At 38.7% G+C, this 16,023-nt stretch overlaps 1 protein-coding gene and 1 pseudogene across 6 annotated transcripts in view; one reads left to right on the top strand and one right to left on the bottom strand.

Moving 5' to 3' along the window:
• DDAH1 (dimethylarginine dimethylaminohydrolase 1) overlaps nt 1-16,023 on the bottom strand; it is a 248,109-nt gene that overhangs the window by 171,195 nt on the left and 60,891 nt on the right. The window contains exon 2 of one of the 5 annotated variants that reach the window (XM_082339397.1): nt 13,776-13,931. The exons of the other annotated variants lie outside the window; for them this stretch is intronic. The gene's annotated coding sequence lies outside the window, so the exon portion shown is untranslated. The remainder of the gene's footprint in view (nt 1-13,775; nt 13,932-16,023) is intronic. 5 annotated transcript variants of the gene reach the window in all.
• Nucleotides 302-8,511, top strand: LOC309604777 (DDB1- and CUL4-associated factor 16-like; annotated as a pseudogene). The gene is made up of 2 exons: nt 302-1,102; nt 6,256-8,511. The product of its transcript is annotated as a DDB1- and CUL4-associated factor 16-like (transcript).

The following is a 16,023-nucleotide window of genomic DNA, read 5'->3' as shown; positions in this document are numbered from 1 at the left end:
AGGGAATAGAGCTGGTGGCACTCGGCCTAGTCAGGTCTTGCGGCTGGAGGTGATGCAAGGAAGAAGAAAGGATCCTCCATGGGTTAAGGCTACCTTTCCAGATATAGTCCAACAACTAAGTCACTAGCTTCCAAGGGCATTTGCACCACCTATGGAAACACTGGATCCATGCACACCAGACAGATCCTTGACAACTCATCCCACCATCCCCCTGCACAAAAGTTGCTGTACCCGTGGACAAAGAAGGTGACCACTGAGTTTCTTTTCATTACCAAATAGATATAATATCCCTGCCAACAAAAAAGAGCACACAAAGTGTCTCTCCATAATATCACAACCAGTTGAGATGACACTAAGAAAATCAGCTTGCCTAGATGAGGACCCCTTCTCTTCTTGGGTAGCCAGGATTTGAAGGAGAGACTCTGACCTGTGCAACTGGTAAGTGACTAACTTATACACACTGAACTGGTCCTGAGAACTGAGCTGTCTTCTTTGTAAGTGAAAAATATACAACATAATCTTGAAGAACTGCACAGTGGTACGAGCCAGAGGCATACTGTGTGTGTGTAACAGACTGAGAAACAGACAAATGAATCCTATTAAAAGGGTTTCTCATCTTCTGCATCTATCTGCCAGTGTTAGTGTTTTATGGGCTTAGATTGTTACCTTTTTCTGGTACCTTTTTTTCTATACTGTTGTTCTATTCTAATGCATCCTAGAAATCCCTCTCCTGATCCCTTATCAGAATCAGAAAGTGAGGAAGAAGAAAACGTTAACTACCTAAATGAGAGTTCTGGGGAAGAGTAGGATTCCTCTGAAGAAGAGGACCCTGTGGTGCCCAACCTAGCAACTCTTGAGAGTCTTGCCTGGCAGGTTAAGTGCCTTTTAAAATATTCTACAACTTGGAAACATTTAAATCCTAATTCCTGGTTATATCATGCTAAACTCTTGGATTCTAGCACATCGGTCCGTATACTTCAAGAGATAGTTCTAAGACTCTCCCATTGCTCTCATTGTGTACCCAAACTGGAACCAATTCCTGAATGGCCTCCTCTAGCTTCTTGTGGAGTCCCAACTTTTCTTTTTTTTTTTTTTAAATTCAGTGTAAGCATGCAATTTAAGTTTTTTCTTTATTTTGAATTTAATTTTATTTATTTATTTATACATCAGGTTCTTATTAGTTATCTATTTTATACACATCAGGGTATACACGTCAATCCCAATCTCCCAATTCATCCCACCACCACCCCCACCCCCCGCCGCTTTCCCACCATGGTGACCATACGTTTGTTCTCTACATCTCTGTCTCAATTTCTGCCCTGCAAACTGGTTCATCTGTACCATATTTATAGGTTCCACATATATGCGTTAATATACGATATTTGTTTTTCTCTTTCTGAGTTACTTCACTCTGTATGACAGTCTCTAGATCCATCCATGTCTCTACAAATGACCCAATTTCGTTCCTTTTTATGGCTGAGTAATATTCCATTGTATATATGTACCACACCTTCTTTATTCATTCATCTGTCAATGGGCATTTAGGTTGCTTCCATGACCTGGCTATTGTAGATAGTGCTGCAATGAACATTGCGGTGCATGTGTCTTTTTGAATTGTGGTTTTCTCTGGGTATATGCCCAGTAGTGGGATTGCTGGGTCATATGGTAATTCTATTTTTAGTTTTTTAAGGAACCTCCATACTGTTCTCCATAGTGGCTGTATCAATTTACATTCCCACCAACAGTGCAAGAGGGTTCCCTTTTCTCCACACCCTCTCCAGCATTTGTTGCTTGTAGATTTTCTGATCGTGCTCATTTTAACTGGTGTGAGGTAATACCTCATTGTAGTTTTGATTTGCATTTCTCTAATAATTAGTGATGTTGAGCAGTTTTGCATGTGCTTCTTGGCCATCTGTATGTCTTCTTTGGAGAAATGTCTATTTAGGTCTTCTGCCCATTTTTGGATTGGGTTGTTTGTTTCTTTAATATTGAGCTGCATGGGCTGTTTATATATTTTGGAGATTAATCCTTTGTCTATTGATTCGTTTGCAAATACTTTCTCCCATTCTGAGGGTTGTCTTTTCATCTTGTTTATGGTCTCCTTTGCTGTGCAAAAGTTTTTAGGTTTCATTAGGTTCCATTTGTTTATTTTTGTTTTTATTTCCATTACTCTAGGAGGTGGATCAAAAAAGATCTTGCTGTGATTTATGTCAAAGAGTGTTCTTCCTTTGTTTTCCTCTAAGAGTTTTAAGGTGTCTTGTCTTACATTTAGGTCTCTAATCCATTTTGAGTTTATTTTTGTGTATGGTGTTAGGGAGTGTTCTAATTTCATTCTTTTACATGTAGCTGTCCAGTTTTCCCAGCACCACTTATTGAAGAGACTGTCTTTTCTCCATTGTATATGCTTGCCCCCTTTGTCATAGATTATTTGACCATAGGTGCATGGGTTTACCTCTGGGCTTTCTATCTTGTTCCATTGATCTATGTTTCTGTTTTTGTGCCAGTACCATATTGCCTTGGTTACTGTAGCTTTGTAGTATAGTCTGAAGTCAGGGAATCTGATTCCTTCAGCTCCGTTTTTTTCCCTCAAGACTGCTTTGGCTATTCGGGGTCTTTTGTGTCTCCATACAAATTTTAAGATTTTTTGTTCTAGTTCTGTAAAAAATGCCATTGGTAATTTGATAGAGATTGCATTGAATCTGTAGATTGCTTTGGGTAGTATAGTCATTTTCACAATATTGATTCTTCCAATCCAAGAACATGGCATATCTCTCCATCTGTTGGTATCATCTTTAATTTCTTTCATTAGTGTCTTATAGTTTTCTGCATACAGGTCTTTGGCTCCCTAGGTAGGTTTATTCCTAGGTATTTTATTCTTTTTGTTGCAATGGTAAATGGGAATGTTTCCTTAAATTCTCTTTCAGATTTTTCATCATTAGTGTCTAGGAATGCAAGAGATTTCTGTGCATTAAGTCTGTATCCTGCAACTTTACCAAATTCATTGATTAGCTCTAGTAGTTTTCTGGTGGCATCTTTAGGATTCTCTATGTATAGTATCATGTCATCTGCGAACAGTCACAGTTTTACTTCTTCTTTTCCAATTTGTATTCCTTTTATTTCTTTTTCTTCTCTGATTGCCGTGGCTAGGACTTCCAAAACTATGTTGAATAATAGTGGTGAGAGTGGGCATCCTTGTCTTGTTCCTGATCTTAAAGGAAATGCTTTCAGTTTTTCACCATTGAGAATGATGTTTGCTGTGGGTTTGTCATGTATGGGCTTTATTATGTTGAGGTAGGTTCTCTCTATGCCCACTTTCTGGAGAGTTTTTATCATAAATGAGTGTTGAATTTTGTCAAAAGCTTTTTCTGAATCTACTGAGATGATCATATGGTTTTTATTCTTCAATTTGTTAATACGGTGTATCTCATTGATTGATTTGCGTATACTGAAGAATCCTTGCATCCCTGGGATAACTCCCACTTGATCATGGTGTATGATCCTTTTAATGTGTTGTTGGATTCTGTTTGATGGTATTTTGTTGAGGATTTTTGCATCTATATTCTTCAGTGACGTTGGTCTGTAATTTTCTTTTTTTGTAGTATCTCTGTCTGGTTTTGGTAACAGGGTGATGATGGCCTCATAGAATGAGTTTGGGAGTGTTCCTTCCTCTGCAATATTTTGGAAGAGTTTGAGAAGGATGGGTGTTAGCTCTTCTCTAAATGTTTGATAGAATTCACCTGTGAAGCCATCTGGCCCTGGACTTATGCTTGTTGGAAGATTTTAAATCAGAGTTTCAATGTCATTACTTGTGATTGGTCTGTTAATATTTTCTATTTCTTCCTGGTTCAGTCTTCGGAGGTTATACCTTTCTAAGAATTTGTCCATTTCTTTCAGGTTGTCCATTTTATTGGCATAGAGTTGCTGTAGTAGTCTCTTAGGATGTTTTGTATTTCTGCATTGACTGTTGTAACTTCTCCTTTTTCATTTCTAATTTTATTGATTTCAGTCCTCTCCTTTTTCTTAATGAGTCTGGCTAATGGTTTATCAATTTTGTTTATCTTCTCAAAGAACCAGCTTTTAGTTTTATTGATCTTTGCTATTGTTTTTTTTGTTTCTATTTCATTTATGTCTGCTTTGATCTTTATGATTTCTTTCCTTCTGCTAACTTTGGGTTTTGCTTGTTCTTCTTTCTCTAGTTCCTTTAGGTATAAGGTTAGATTGTTTATTTGAGATTTTTCTTGTTTCTTGAGGTAGGCTTGTATAGCTATAAACTTCCCTCTTAGAACTGCTTTTGCCACATCCCAGAGGTTTTGGATCGTCGTGTTTTCATTGTCATTTGTCTCTAGGTATTTCTTGATTTCCTCTTTGGTTTCTTCAGTGATCACTCGGTTATTTAGTAACATATTGTTTAGCCTCCATGTGTTTGTGTTTTTTACGTTTTTTTTCCCTGTAATTGATTTCTAATCTCATAACGTTGTGGTCAGAAAAGATGCTTGAGATGATTTCAATTTTCTTAAATTTACTGAGGCTTGATTTGTGATCCAAGGTGTGATCTATCCTGGAGAATGTTCTGTGCACACTTGAGAAGAAAGTGTAATCTGTTGTTTTTGCATGGATTGTCCTATAAATATCAACTAAATCTATCTGGTCTATTGTGTCATTTAAAGCTTGTGTTTCCTTATTAATTTTCTGTTTGGATGATCTGTCCATTGGTGTAAGTGAGGTGTTAAAGCCCCCCACTATTATTGTGTCACTGTTGATTTCCTCTTTTATAGCTGTTAGCAATTGCCTTATGCATTGAGGTGCTCCTATGTTGGATGCATATATATTTATAATTGCTATATCTTCTTCTTGGATTGATCCCTTGATCATTATGTAGTGTCCTTCCTTGTCTCTTGTAACATTTTAAAGTCTATTTTATCTGATATGAGTATTGCTACTCCAGGTTTCTTTTGATTTCCATTTGCATGGAATATCTTTTTCCATCCCCTCATTTTCAGTCTGTATGTGTCCCTAGGTCTGCAGTGGGTCTCTTGTAGACAGCGTATATATAGGTCTTGTTTTTTTATCCATTCAGCAAGCTTGTGTCATTTGGTTGGAGCATTTAATCCATTCACGTTTAAAGTAATTATCGATATGTATGTTCCTATTACCATTTTCTTAACCGTTTTGGGTTTGTTTTTTAGGTCCTTTCCTTCTCTTGTGTTTCCCACTTAGAGAAGTTCTTTTAGCATTTGTTGTAGAGCTGGTTTGGTGGTGCTGAATTCTCTTAGCTTTTGTTTGTCTGTAAAGCTTTTGATTTCTCCATCGAATCTGAATGAGATCCTTGCTGGGTAGAGTAATCTTGGTTGTAGGTTCTTCCCTTTGCTTTTGATTTCTGCATCGAATCTGAATGAGATCCTTGCTGGGTAGAGTAATCTTGGTTGTAGGTTCTTCCCTTTCATCACTTTAAGTATATCATGCCACTCCCTTCTGGCTTGTAGAGTTTCTGCTGAGAAATCAGCTGTTAACCTTATGGGAGTTCCCTTGTATGTTATTTGTCGTTTTTCCCTTGCTGCTTTCAATAATTTTTCTTTGTCTTTAATTTTTGCCAATTTGATTACTGTGTGTCTCGGCATGTTTCTCCTTGGGTTTATCCTGTATGGGATTCTCTGCGCCTCCTGGACTTGGGTGGCTATTTCCTTTCTCATGTTAGAGAAGTTTTCGACTATAATCTCTTCAAATATTTTCTTGGGTACTTTCTCTCTCTCTTCTCCTTCTGGGACCCCTATAATGCGAATGTTGTTGCGTTTAATGTTGTCCCAGAGGTCTCTTAGGCTGTCTTCATTTCTTTTCATTCTTTTTTCTTTATTCTCTTCCATAGCAGTGAATTGCACCATTCTGTCTTCCAGGTCACTTATCCATTCTTCTGCCTCAGTTATTCTGCTATTGATTCCTTCTAGTGTATTTTTCACTTCAGTTATTGTATTGTTCATCTCTGTTTGTTTGTTCTTTAATTCTTCTAGATCTTTGTTAAACATTTCTTGCATCTTCTCGATCTTTGCCTCAATTCTTTTTCCGAGGTCCTGGATCATCTTCACTATCATTATTCTGAATTCTTTTTCTGGAAGGTTGCCTATCTCCACTTCATTTAATTGTTTTATCTTGTTCCTTCATCTGGTACATAGCCCTCTGCCTTTTCATCTTGTCTATCTTTCTATGAATGTGGTTTTTGTTCCACAGGCTGCAGGATTGTAGTTCTTCTTGCTTCTTGAGTCCCAACTTTTCAAAATCTCCTTATGAGTCCCAGTCAGCTGTCTAGAGATCATGCCACTCTAAATAGAGCACTGCAATTTGCCACCAAAGAGTTAAGCCGAACATTGAGTAGAGCCACTCCCATACCTGAGTACCTAAAATAAGTTCCTAATTCATGTGTTTCTGGTTGTTGCTGTGGCTGGTTAACTAAAACAGTTAAGGAAACAACCCACACTGAACCCATCAGCACTACTTACTCCTACGCTGACTTCCAAAAGGCAGTTTAACAAACCCCTAACTGCATCACTATAAAGATCCACCATTCCTTCCCATATCTCTTGTGTCGCCAGTTGAGAAAGGAATACAGTTACACAGTCCACAGTTGAGAAACTAATGTCTTCTCAACCCAACTATGCCCTGTCCTGATATGCCAAAATACAATCAAGTACTGAATATATACCCAAGAGTCTTGTAACTCGACTACAGAAGATGCGCATTGTGAGCATTCCCTTTGAAAGACCCTGTGGATAAAGTGAGAACTTCAGTAGAGAATTAGTCAAAAGGGACCTTATTACAAAAGATAAGTGAACTATTCTCCACACTCATTTCTCCCCATAATTTACTCTGCCTGTCTAATGGACTTAACTAGATACCTAATTTTTAGTGGGAAGGAAAAGGAGGCCACTATCCCATTTGTTACCCAAACTTCAGAATAGCCATTGTGGAAAGTGGTAAGTTAGTTACTCCCAAAATCACGTTTCTGAGCATACTTTTCTCTGATATTCATTTCTAGGGAAGTAGTTGAATTAAATTGAATAATTAGACAAAAGAAAATGGTGGGAATATGGATTTATCTCCCAGCTTTTATATTGATAGGTCTACATATAGCACCCTCTAGGAGTTCCTATTTTGGGGGAGGGAGTGCAGTAGTGTAGTAGTGTAGTAGTAGCCTACACTATTCCAGACCTATTATGGGACCTGAAATTATAGCGTAAACATTTTATAGGCTCCCACCAGGCTGTCTCTAGCTAAACTCATTTATAAGATCATACGTGGGGATTAAACAGACACCTGTTCTGTAGGGAATATATTTCCTGCAACTTGGCATCCAGACTTTACCAAGAGCAAATAAAACACATTCCAAAGGAACACTGGGAAAGAATTAAGAGAGCATTTATGCTAGTGGATTAAAGTATTTCATCTGTATAATGTCTCCTGGAGCAGTACTTCATGCACTTTCCACATCCATGGCAAACTTTTCAGGAACCTTCTAACTGTAAAGAACTTTACTGCAGAAAATCTCAGTCTAATACAATCTGAAGTTAAACAGTTTTTTAGTATCATTGTTTTTCTACATCTAGCTTTAGATTTTTTTCTGGTTGAATAGAAAGCATATGTACCCCTGTAAATGAGTCTTGCTGTGTTTATTTAGATGAGTCAAAACATAGAAGTCAACACACATAAAATGCGTGAGACCAGTTAAGTCTTTCACATATCTGCAATAAAGCATGAAACCTGTATGTGATCCTGGTTGACTGGGCATCTAAAGGGAATCAGAAAATAGATTGTTAAAGATATAGCATATATTCTTCCTTGTTTTAGTTTTGCTTTTTCTATTCTCCATAATTAAGTGCTGTATACAAAGTGGCATCAAAAAATTGAAGCATTAATGGAAACACAAATTCTATAAATGTATAGCAACTTTAAGGAGAGAGAAGAATGGTTATAACCTAATAAGTAATTTCTGTTGAGCCTTAGTTGTCTCGTCTTAAGGAAAAAGGAGGGAATTGTAGTAGGTAGAAAAAATATTTGTTAATGGAAAATTACTGAACTGAAACTGTACAATGTTAGTGTAACGGAATGTATCAGTAACTGTTCCTATGTAGGTGTTCTATGAAATTGGTTTTTAAAATGTTAAAAAAATTAAGATTATAAAAGTGTAATCTCTCAGTTATTGCTCCTTCCCAAGTCCCTTCTGGCTTGCACCTTGAGGGAGCCTGCTTCCCGTGTCCCTACCTCCCTGAGATATTGTCCTTGTGTCACCACCACTGCTGCCAGCACCACCACTGCCATCCTTTCTTCAGTGCTGCAGCCACTGGCCCAAGGCTGCTCCAGGCCAGGCAGCTTCTCACTGCAGCTCTGGCAGCATTGAAGAGCCCTCTCCTGCTGCTTCTCCTCTGGGTGCTTCAATGATGGCCCTGCTTCTTCTGCTTCCTACTGCTCTCTATATAGAGCTGCAGAGAAACCCTGGAGGAGCTGTGCTGCCAGAAGACTCAGTGCCTCTCACCTGCCCTTGTCCCCTGGGGTCAGGTCTGCTTCTCCTCCAGCCAGATTTTCTCACTGTCCGCAGCTACTGGTCAGATGATTGATTTCCCCCTGGTGGTAGTTTTTGTTGAACAAGGAGTCATTAAATTGCCAAGTATTAGCTAAGAACTTGTTCTGTGTATAGAATCTTATTAATTGTCAAGAAATGAGTGAAAAGAACTGAACAAACATACAAATTAATTATTTAAAACCAAATATTTTGTTTGATGAGTCTTCTGCTTTTAAAAAAAGTTGAAATCTACTGGATTCTGTAGATGTACTTCAGCCTATCTGTAAAGTTCATTTATCAATTTGACAAACATATATGGAGCACATGCAATGTGCCACGTTCTGTCCCCAGTGCTAGGAATACAAGATGGGCAAGATGCCTGCTCTCATGGAGCTTCCAATAAACAAGCAAGCTAACAACAGTTACTGATAAATACAGTATCAGACAGTGGGTAAGTGATCAGAAGAAAATAAAGCAGACTAATAAGATAGAAACTAAGGGGAGGAAAACTTTGAATAGGGGGCAGAAGGAAGGTCTTGAGAAGGTGACATCCGGGCTTAATCATGGGAATATCTAGGGGAAAAAAACCCAGACACGAGGCACAGCAAAGTTACAGGAATGTAATGATACAGGAAGTGAATGACAGGAGATGAGGTCAGACAGACCAGCCCAGATCAGGTAGGGCTTACATAACCATGGTAAGGAATTTCAATTTTATTCTAAATACAGTGGAAAGCATTGGAAGATCAAAAGGGAATGACTTTCTGTGATTACATTGTTAAAAGATCACATTGGCTGCTGTGTAGACACTGGATTGTAGGGGAGCAAGAGTGTAAGACTCTAAGACCCATTAGGAGCTGTTGTAACCTAAATAAGAAATGATGGTTCTATAACTCTATGAAATAAATGTGGGTTCTATTAGATAATGCCCTCTGTCGCTAGCCCACTATACAAGGTATTGGATCTACTTACTGTGTAACAAAAGTATCTGACTGGGTCACTGGCCTCAAAGATCTTTTTATAATTTAAAGAGGTGACAGGTAAAATTAAAGAGGACAAAGAAAAGAGATATCTTGTTGAGGCAATAAAAACTTGGCAAAGGTTAACAGGCTCTCAACAATAGTCTTCGGCTGGGGCAAAATTTTATGGGTCACCCTACCCTGAATCACCAGTGTTACAGAAGAACCAGAAAAACCAACACCCAGACCTTGAATCATAGTAAATAGCCAAGCAAGTTACAAGCAAATATAAACATAATTTTCAACATTTACTGAGAACTTAGAATATTCCAGGCACTGTACTAATGCTCTACATGAATCATTTAACTCCCCAGAACAATGAGAATAGTGATTATCATCCCCATTTTCTAGATAAAAAACCATGTCTGTGGACACGGTAACTTGTCTAATGCTTCACACAGCTAACAACCTCTAGAGCCCAGCCTCAAATCCTAATTAGTCTGACCCAAAATCCAAGCTTTATAAGGATAAGGCCAGTGTCTCCCAGTTGCCTGATGATAAGAATTAGCTTGCGGGAATTCCCTGGTGGCCTAATGGTTAGGATTCTGGGCTTTCACTGCCATGGCTGGGGTTCAATCCCTGGTCAGGGAACTGAGATTCTGCAAGCTGCTCAGCACAGCCAAAAAAAAAAAAAAAGAATTAGCTTGTTAAAAATTCAAATACTTGTACCCATCCCCCATTCCACGCCAACAGAATCAGAATCTCCAGGGAGGGGTCTGGAGATTTTTTTTTTTAACATCTTTATTGGAGTATAATTGCTTTACAATGATGTGTTAGTTTCTGCTGTATAACAAAGTGAATCAACTATAAATATACATAAATATACATATATCCCTATATCTCCTCCCTCTTGCGTCTCCCTCCCACCCTCCCTATCCCACCCCTCTAGGTGGTCACAAAGCACCAAGCTGATCTCCCTGTGCTATGTGGCTGCTTCCCACTAGCTATCTATTTTATATTTGGTAGTGTACATATGTCAATGCTACTCTCTCACTTCGTCCCAGCTTACCCTTCCCCCTCCCCGCGTCCTCAAGTCCATTCTCTACGTCTGTGTCTTTATTCCTGTCCTGCCCCTAGGTTCTTCAGAACCATTTTTTTTTTTTTTTTTAGATTCCATATATATGTGTTAGCATACGGTATTTGTTTTTCTCTTTCTGACTTACTTCACTCTGTATGACACACTCTAGGTCCATCCACCTCACTACAAATAACTCAATTTCGTTTCTCTTTATGACTGAGTAATATTCCATTGTATACATGTGCCACATCTTCTTTATCCATTCATCTGTCAATGGACACTTAGGTTGCTTCTATGTCCTGGCTATTGTAAATAGACCTGCAATGAACATTGTGGTACATGACTCTTTTTGAATGATGGTTTTCTCAGGGTATATGCCCAGTAGTGGGATTGCTGGGTCATATGGTAGTTCTATTTTTAGTTTTTTAAGGAACCTCCGTACTGTTCTCCATAGTGGCTGTATCAATTTACATTCCCACCGATTTTTTAACAATCTTATCCCTCCAAATTATTATTATCTTATTCTTAATAACATAATCGTTCTAATTATATAGCCTACACAGGAATAGACCATACTTAGCATAAAAGAATACAGATAAATGGAGAATACAATATAAAGGAAAAAATCAAGGCATGTGGCATTTATCAGAGACTCCCTGGAAGAAGTAGGTTTTGAGCTGGATTTTGAAAGGAATGCAGAAAGAAAGAGAGAGGAGGGAAGGAAGGAAGGAAGGAAGGGAGGGAGGGAGGGAGGGAGGAAGGAAGGAAGGAAGGAAGGAAGGAAGAGAGAAAGAAAGGAAGAAAGGAAGCATTGCAGAAAAAAAATGCATGAAAGAGACAAGAAGGAGAGAACTGGGTGTGTAGGGTGTACAGGAATTGATGTCCCAAAAGGGAGGAGGTGACTTGATTTAGTACACACTCTACCATTCAGTTCTTATATAGGTTCAAGTAGGTTTAGAGTATTCGTAGGTTACTGAAGCTGCCTAGATCCTTGGCCTGATCTTGGCCAAAACTGTCCTAGAAAATCCATCCTTGAAGCAGTTCTCTATTACTCATTCTCTTAGACTAAAAGGTCAGAAAGAATCTTATTTTGACAATTTTTTTCTTTTTAAAACTGAACTTGTTTACCTGACTTCCTATAACAGACAAATGATCCCAGAAGACAGCCTTACTTGGAATATAATAATAGGAAAATTTCTTTTACTGATTCACAGACATTCTTAAGTACATTTCCAGCTGGATGCCACAGAAGCCATGTCCTAAATTTTTCTGCAGCATTTAACAGGCTGCAACTCAATCAACAGATGTTCATCGAGGGCTGACTTTATATTAGACACTGTGAGCAGCACGGGGTAGACAACAATGAATAAACTGTGGCTTTTGATCATAAGGGTTCAGAACCCAGTGGGAGGAGACGGACAACCAAATATGTCATTCCATTCCAAGTCCTAGGATGGAGGTTTGTATAAATGGCCAGACACTCCAAAGAGGGGGCGCTGGCTCTGCCTACGGGAGTTTGAGAAGGTTAATGGCCTTGCTTGCTGGGTTTTGAAAGACTCACAGGACTTCAAAGGGAAAAGGATGGAGAAAGTATTCTAGATCAAGAAGAGAGAATAAAGAATGATACAGAGACCAGTATGAAAGAGTGAGTGTGGAGGAGTCGTACACTGTAGCCCAAATTTTTTTCAGCCTGCGGTGTTTTAAAGAAAATTACTTGTCAGTGTTTAAAATGAGAATTTGTATACAAACTTTTTTTTTGACTTATTGTCCAAGACAATGATTTAGCAACACTGGGCCCACATTCAACTGATCCTGAGTAATATTGCCGCTTGAGAGGAGGATCCTGCTCCCTAGTCACACCCAAATACACATCTCCTAAAAGTAAGAATTTTCGGGCTTCCCTGGTGGCGCAGTGGTTAAGAATCCGCCGGCCAATGCAGGGGACACAGGTTCAAGCCCTGGTCCGGGAAGATCCCACATGCCGTGGAGCAACTAAGTCCGTGTGCCACAACTACTGAGCCCGCACGCCTAGAGCCCGTGCTCCACAACAAGAGAAGCCACCGCAATGAGAAGCCCGCACACCGCAACGAAGAGTAGCCCCAGCTCACCGCAACTAGAGAAAGCCTGCACACAGCAACGAAGACCCAACACAGACAAAAATAAATTAATTAATTTAAAAAAAAAAAGAATTTTCTTCTGTATCACCACAATTCATTATCATATCTAAGAACGTTGATATTAGTTTCTTAATATCGTATGTCATATCATTTAATATATGGCTCATATTCACATTTTCTCCACTTGTTCCCAAAATGGTTTTTAGCTGTTTTTATCAGGCCAAGAGTCAATCAAGGTTCATATACTGTATTTGGTTGTTATGTCTCTTTATCTCTTTTCATCTAGAGCAGTTCCCCCCTACTCTTTCTTCACTGATGATAGTGACTTTTGGAAGAATCCAAAAAAGTTGTCGTATAGAATATTTCACATTTGGGATTCCTCCATAGGTTTCCTTGTAATTTGATTGTCCTCTGATGCCCTATAATTCCTATATATTTGAAGTTAGGTCCAAAGGCTTAATTAGATTCAGGTTGAACACTTTTGGCAAGAGTAGTTCATAAACAATTCTGTGGGTTTCATCTGCATCACATCAGGAGAAACATAATGCAAGATTATAGCATATTATCAATGCTTTTAGGTCGATCACTTGGTCAAAGTGGTGACTACCAGATCTCTCCCTTCTGCTCTTTGCAATTAGTAAGTAATATGTGTGGTGATGTTTGTCACCGTGTGACTATCCTGTTCCGCAATAAACGTTCACCACTGATGATCCTTGCCTGAATCAATTATTTCATTGGGGGGTTGCAAAATAATGACTTTCAAATAGTATCACTCCTTTTTTGCCATTCTTTTCTAAAGATGAGTTTTCCCTCATCAACTAGGATAATATAAAATTCCTCATAAAAAGATACAGTAAATGTTTACTTCTTTCCATTTTACTACCAATTTCAGAATAAGGATTTATTGAGTAGTAATCTCTAATGATCCAATGTTTTACAATCAATTATACTTCAAATTGTTCAAAATTTGTGTAGTGGAAATCCTTTCAAACTAGTTCCTGGGTCCTTTTAACATGCCCCCATAAATCACTGAGCACTTCCTTGGTTTCTAATACAAGATATCCTAAACTCACCTTGTAGTTTCACTGCCCAACACCTTGAATCAGCTATTTCTCCACAGACCATTATTCTTTTTGTAGGTAATGATGAATAGAAAACAAAATCTGGATTCTGGATGTGCTTATTGCTAGGGGGATATCATAGCTTCTATGTTCTTTCAGTGGACAGAGCTAGAATAGATAGATAGGTAGATACATAAATACATAGATATTTTTAATACATTAGTTCATATTGATATTTGTACTTCATTAGTCCATACTGATATTTGTAATTCAAATTTAATATTATAGATTAATATTACAAGTCTTTTCCTATTAGATGTTTTAAAGGAAGAATGAACAGAAGTGGGTAATGAGTTGGATGTACGAGGCAAGGAAAAGATCAAGTATGACTCCTAAGTTCCTAGCTTGAGAACATGAACCTAGATGAATAGGCATGCTGCTGCATTTTACCAAGAGAGGAAGTAAGAAAAAGAAGAAAAATTCATGGGGTATTGGTGAGGGGTGAGAAATCAATTATATATGGTTCAGTTTTTTATTTTATTAGCTATAAAATTAAATTATTTAAGAACTGACACCCACAGGTGAGGCAGTGACAAGGATTTTACGTAGGTGTAGAAATGTAAGCTATATTCAAAATACCAGTCAAGATTCACTAACATTGGGTACTCTTCAAACACTGTTAACATCTGTGAAATTCCTGTACTCCAGTACGTGGATGAAGCTTGATACCTGAGTATGACTTCCTAGGGCAAGAAAATCTAGCTCAGGCAAAGGAGGAAAGAAAATTAAAAATGAAGGTAAAGATCTTCTGAGAAGTAATGGAAAAACCTAAAAACAACCCTGTATTTAAAACATGGTATATTAATTTGCAAGGGCTGCCATAACAAAATACCAAAGATAGGTTGACTTAAGCAACAGAATTTTATTTTCTCACAGTTCTGGAGTCTGGAAGTCCAAGATCAAGGTGTTAACAGGTTTGTTTTCTCCTGAGGCCTCTCTTCTTGGCTTGCTGATGGACACCTTCTCTCTATGCCCTCACATGGCCATCCTTCCAACTGTGTTTCTGTGTCCTAATCTCCTCTTCTTATTAGGACACCAGTTATATTGGATTAGGGCCCACCAATATGACTTCATTTTATCTTAATTACCCCCTTTAAAGGCCCCATCTCCAAATACAGTCACATGGTGAGGTATTAGGGTTAGGATTTCAACATATGAATTTTGTGGGGACACAATTCAGCCAAAAACACATGAGATAGGAAAAAGCTATGTGACAGAATGAAGATACATGCTTGAGAAAGTTAGCAAGTCTTCTTGATGGCTGGGTCTCATTTCCAACTGGACAAAGACAGTTTGGTAGCATTATTGCTATACAATGGCTTGAGCAAATTTGAGATGATGATTAACTGATGAGCCACACATTCATCCACATCGTTATGGTCAAAGATGAATATACACAGAGAAAATTAGAGACAGAAGAATATATCCACCCCATTTCCTCCTAGATTTTCTAGGCTTTGAACTTGAGTCATTATGCTTAGCTTGCTCTCTGCCTGGGGAGGGGGTGTGGCATTTAATCATTGCTTTTTTCTTCTTTTTTCAGAACAAGTAGCCCTGTGCCAACTGACTCATTTGATACCAGCCTTAACTGTCACAAATGATATGGGAGCAGCAGATTTCATCTATCTTAGTATAGGAAAAATTAAAGAAGAGGAAATCAAGGGTTTTTTTTTTGTTTTTTTTTAAATAAATTTATTGATTGATTGATTAATTTTTGGGTATGTTGGGTCTTCGTTTCTGTGCGAGGGCTTTCTCTAGTTGCGGCGAGCGGGGGCCACTCTTCATTGCGGTGCGCGGGCCTCTCACTGTCGCGGCCTCTCTTGTTGCGGAGCACAGGCTCCAGACGCGCAGGCTCAGTAGTTGTGGCTCACGGGCCCAGTTGCTCCGCGGCATGTGGGATCTTCCCAGACCAGGGCTCGAACCCGTGTCCCCTGCATTGGCAGGCAGATTCTCAACCACTGCGCCACCAGGGAAGCCCCAAGTTTTTTTTTAAGAATGCTAGACGATTGGCACTTTCACAGACAGGGGAAAAAAAAAAAAGATAAGGGAGGGGCTGGTGAACCGACTTGCCTGGGGACTTGCTCAGTTAGTTAAGGACACAGCTGAGACTCCCCCTTTTGACTCCTATCTCAGTATTCTTTCTACTTCATCACAACTAAGTAGCTCTGTGTTTAACATTTTTCTGTTAAAAATGTTCTTG

Source organism: Balaenoptera borealis (assembly GCF_965194805.1).
Source record: "Balaenoptera borealis genome assembly, chromosome: 1".
NCBI classification, from domain to species: Eukaryota; Metazoa; Chordata; class Mammalia; order Artiodactyla; family Balaenopteridae; genus Balaenoptera; species Balaenoptera borealis.
Note: the sequence above shows the minus strand (reverse complement) of the source record. Positions and strands in the feature narration are given on the sequence as shown.